The sequence below is a fragment of the Oncorhynchus mykiss genome, chromosome 8 (genome assembly GCF_013265735.2).
Source record: "Oncorhynchus mykiss isolate Arlee chromosome 8, USDA_OmykA_1.1, whole genome shotgun sequence".
NCBI lineage: Eukaryota > Metazoa > Chordata > Actinopteri > Salmoniformes > Salmonidae > Oncorhynchus > Oncorhynchus mykiss.
Window position 1 is genome coordinate 57,031,675 of NC_048572.1, and position 5,501 is coordinate 57,037,175.

Here is a 5,501-nt window from a genome sequence, read left to right on the forward strand (position 1 = left end):
TCCGGCCAATCAGCATTTAATAGGAGGCGGCTCTGACCTAAGAAGTAAATCCCCTGTCAAGTGTCTGGGCTGCGCAGTGATGGTTACTCATCTAGCCTAGCCAAGTACAATAAGTGTCACGTCTTTTACGCATAAGGATTCAAGAATGTTCTTTGTGGATTTGTGTGTCATATTTCAGTTGTTATTTTACATTATTAAGTTTACTTTTCCACTTTAAGTCTTATAATAGTCATTTTATAATCTTTTTTTCCCGTCAGTTTTCGTTTTGATATGTCTGAATTAAAAGTACATAGACCTAACTGTAGGTCTGTAAAAACTGTAAAACAGTCACTTTTATAGTGTGGTTAACATTTAAGTGATGTAAGGTGCAAGCGATGTGATGTGTGTGCTTGGCATTGGTGGCATGTGATGCAGTCCTTTAACCAACTATATCTTCCCACCTGACTACCATTATGCCTTGCTACTTCTCCATAGCAGGACGTGCCACTGAAGTGTTTAACACCCCCGACTTTAATTGGGGCCAAGCTTCCTGCCATCCAGTACCTCTATACCAGGCGGTGTCAGTGGAAGGTCTTAAAAAATTGTCAAAGACTACAGCTGTTCTCTCTGCTACCGTACAGCAAGCGATACCCGGAGCGCCAAGTCTAGGTCCAAGAGGCTTCTAAACAGCTTCTACCCCCAAGCCATAAGACTCCTGAACATCTAGTCAAATGGCTACCCAGACTATTTGCAGTGAGCATTTCACTGTAAGGTCTACTACACCTGTTGTATTCGGCGCATGTGACTAATACAATTTGATTTGATTTGAATAGCTGACAGGCAGTGGAGAGGCCGGGTGCGTCACTGCACATAAAATAACAGTCAAGACATGAGACACGCAGCTCAAAAAGCTCTGCTATTGATCTTGTTTCGGCCATACAAATTGAATTTACTGTAGAACGGATTCGCCTCTTCACATATCTCAAAATATTTAATTCATATGAATAAATTATTTTTGAAATATTATTATTCATTAAGTGAATGATGTTCTTCACCATTGTAGTCGGTTAAGTCTCGGTGAATCGAGTCATGCCCATCAAAATAGTCATTTGTGAATCGCAAACAGTAAAAGGACACCATTTAGCTGTAACCTTCCTTTCGAATTGTGTCGTTGCAGAACATTTCGTAGATACACTACTTTAAGTTGATTTGCACATTGAATTTATGGGAAATATCAGCTCAATAGATGCTAGTAGTCAGCCTGAAGTAAACACTTCTAAAAAAGGTAAGATATAAAGCATATCGGCTCTATAAAAAGTTTTTCCCCAAAAACCTTCCCAATTAAATGTTGACTGCAAAGTAGGCCTACCTGGCAGAATGATATCATGATGATTTGTATCAAATTTGTATTGCATACTCTGCCATCACATGTGCAGTACAGAAACACAGCTAGCCTAACACAAATGTACTGTGACTAAAACTGCACAGGGTGTTTGCCTTTCACACCAGTGAGCCGGTTGCACTTCCTTGTCCTGCGGTTTACTACATTGGTGTCAGAAGTGGGAATACCAAAAGGCTAAAATCTCTTGGTGAGGTCGCTAGGGGTTGTACAAAGGTTGTTTAGTATTATTACAAGTAGTACAACTTTTACTTTATTTCTTATTATGATTATTTTTTCCCCACTGGCTCACCTCACTTTTAATTTTTTTTTGTAACTGTTACAGTTTATTACATTTGTATGACCTTGGGGACATTACAATTACTCTACCTAGACTAGCCTACAACGCCACAATGCAATGAATATTGCATTATTGTTTTCAAGTGAGTACAATTCTATTCTAGATGTAAACTGCAGTGCAAATATAATTTAAATAATGGTGCAAAAGCCCTGTTATTTGAATATCTCATTCCATTTGGATCAGTTGTGGGTCGACTCTCGACAGATTGTAAGGTCTAGAAAGGTACAGTACAGGACAGTCTGGCTGTATTTGTACTTCTGATACTGATGCGCTGTCTGTTCCCGATCCTTATTCTCCCAAGTCGTCCTAGGCCTATGTTCTCATCAGGCCCAGTTATTCAGGACAGCTTAAGCTTACAAAGCTTAAGCTTACTACAAGCTCAATGCAGACGCAAAATCTGGAGTGTTGCAATGTCATTATTCGTCACAAAAGGGATCACACCTTGAGATCTCCTTGTAATAAGCTCCGGCATTCAACATTCTTTTTTACTTCCTGAAAATTGAGACACGCTTATCATTCCTTCCGCAGCCATGGAGGCATTGTCGTGGCTTGGTTCCTTGATCTGATCTATAGCAGTGGAGATCGGTGCCGTTTAAGATGAGGGAGGATGATATATTTTTTTAATGAGCATGGCCTTATTTCTATTACAGCATATTAGATGACTGTCATTCATATTCCGATCACCCAGCTCAATGTAACATCGACAGTGTAGCGACCCGCACAGACAGCTGTGTGTTATGAGTCATGCTGTTCGTTAGTTGTATTGTACTTAGCAATACCCAGTGTTAGCAGGTTGACTGGCATGTCGGACCACGGGAATGCCTGCAATGTTCTGGTGCCGGCCATCCTTGTGGTTGGTGGAGTGGCAGGGGGTAGCCCCGGGTGTTGGAAGGGGGGTGGAGCACCGCAAGTTTAAGACCATGCTTAGCTATTGTTCTCCCACTTTTACGGCTGGTAAAGAGATGGGTCACCGTTGTTTGAGACTGTTTTCCTTGGTTTATTTGGCGTGGGCTATGGCCAAACCTGTGTTGAGTTTGGTTAATAAACCGGGAATTCGTAAACGCAATCCTCTGGACATTTGTCAATTTCTGATCTAGTCAGGTCATTACATTGGTGTCAGAAGTAAAAACGTAGAAAAAAGTTAGCCAGCTAGCTTGCTGACTACCATGGCTAGCAAACGTTACGTGAGAACAGGGGTTGAAAATGTTTCAAGGGAATCCGAAAGTGAAGGAGGCAGGAGACGATTATGGCTAAGGAGGTGCGTGTGCATGGACATCGGAGGATCTGGCCGAGGGGATCTCCAGGGCATCAGAGCACAGAAGCCGCTTGAGGGTGACTGTTAGAAGGATGGCGGCTGAAGCGGGCATGGGTGCTTCTGCAACTGTGCTTCGCACGGATTCTGGGCGGCGGACCGAAGGGGTGAGGTCGACGACGGACAGGGGAGCAAGACGAGTGCAGATGGAGCCTGTTGTGGTGGGCCGGACTTTTGTCATGTCCCTATCACTGTGGAGTGGGTGCCCTACTCTGCCCTGGAGGACACTGAGTCCACAGTAATCCTTGTGAGGCCGGATATTGTGCCAGTTTGAGCCCACAACTCTGCAGCTCGGCACAGTTACAGGTGGGCTGGCACCCATGAAAAGGAAGGGAATAATGACTCTGACAGTAGGGGGCAGGTCTGTGCGTCATCCTGTGTGGGTGGCGGCTGTGCAGGCCCCTTGTATTCTGGGGTTGGACTTTCTTAGGAGCACAGGCTGCCAGTTAGACATAAATGGAGGCACACTGAGCTTCCAGAGAGGGCCGGCAGTCAACATGGCGCCCCCTAATGTCACATTCACACAACCCCCTTACTTCAACAGTTAAAGCAGCAGAGACTCATGGCAGCTCCTCTGTCACCTACGGCTGTGTGTGTTACAGTCCCCCAGCAACCTCCATGACACATCCCTCCGTGAGCCCAGTCCATGTCCCTCCAGCCAAGCTACCCCAGATGGGAGAGGAGAGGACACTGTCTGCATGGAGGGAGATATGGGGGAGGAACTGTGTTGGTCTTGACACCGAGCAGCAGGAATGGTTGTGGCAGTTGCTGTTTGAGTTCAGAGACAGCTTTGCTCTGTTTGAGCAAGAGGTGGGTCAGACTCATCTGGTGCAGCATGAGATCGACACAGGTGATGCTCGGCCCATCAAGATGCGTCCCCACTGTATCCCGCTGGCATGCCAGGATGCAGCAGACAAGGCTGTCTGGAGATGCAGTGGGCAGACTTCATCGAGCACTCAGACTGCCCCTGGACGGCGCCAGTCGTCATGGTTCCTAAGGGGGACAAGCTGAGGTTCTGTGCAGACTACAGGCGACTGAATGAGGTAACCAGGAAGGACTCATCCCCCATACCACGCATAACAAACTGGGAAAATGTTTTAGGTTACACAAGCAAGTATAAGAGTACTTGCCAGGGAATATTTTTTTATTATAAATCTGATTATTTCACATGGAGATGTGGGAAACTAAAAAGGCTAACTAGCTTGGTATGTTTTTTGCCAGTCTAAAGCCAGCTAGCCAAGCTGCCAGCTAGCACTTACTGGCAAGGGAAGGTGACTTCCTTGTTTTCACAAACTGAAAAGACAAAAAAAAAAAAACGTTGCTATCGTCCCCTTGTGAATGGGAGTGGGACAGACGAAGATATCATGTTGCCAAAATGTGTCCACTACTAAAAAATCCCACTACACTCATGTGCACGCACACACGTAGGTCAATGGAGTTAAGCTTGTAGTAACCTTTAATGCGTGCTTTGCCTCCTTTCCAATCCGAGCGACTATTCCTCGACCTCAAACCTATGTCCCATACACATCGTGACGTATTTCATAACGCCAAATATACCACTGTAGCTAGCAACCTCCACCTAATAATTATCATTAAAAACAAGCATCATTACCATCACAATAAACTTAAATGGGAGGCAACAGTCATAATATAGTTGGCTTAACAGACCATGTGTATTATTTAACATTACTATTAAAATAGTACTCAATTGTTTACAAGTTGCTAGCTATCCCATAATGCCATCACCGAAAACCACATATTTTTATCTTCTTCAGTGGTTTGGTCACTTCCTGTTCTTTGATGGACTCTTCTTGGCTGGACTGAAAACGACGGAAAGTTTGAGAAAATTCAAAGTATGTAGCGTAAGTCTTGCAACGGAACCGTCAACCACAAGGGGGCGTTGCGATTTCATTCCATTGTGGACTTCCCCATTGAAATTAATGACATCCGGCGCAAACATTTAAAATGTATTACCTATTATGTGTGGCATAAACACGACCAGTCACAATGTTTTAATCTGATTATGCTATTTCAAATGTCTCTTGTAGGCTACCTGTGCATGTTCATCCACTCCAATATAATTCCAGCATCCAAACTGTGCACCGGTCATTCGATGAATGGGAAGAGACATCTGTTAGAAAACAAAACACCAAAAAGTTTAATGACAATCGGAGTTTGTCAAGCCAAGCCTTCGATACTGAGTAGGAAGGGATGTATTTTGTGTTTGTTCGAGATTGACATACTCTATTTAATTTTGGTGTTGAAAACGCAAACCATAATGAAGCACTCAAAGTCGGCAATCGGGATGCAGTTATACATTGCTTTTGGGTTGTGTATGGTGCATTGACACGGAAACCTGTTGGTGGAAAATTTGTTACATATATTTGATATAATTATAAATATAGCCAGTGGCAACCTGTCATTCAGGACAGGTGGGTTTGAGCCCCACGTGTTATTTTGGCATTAATACG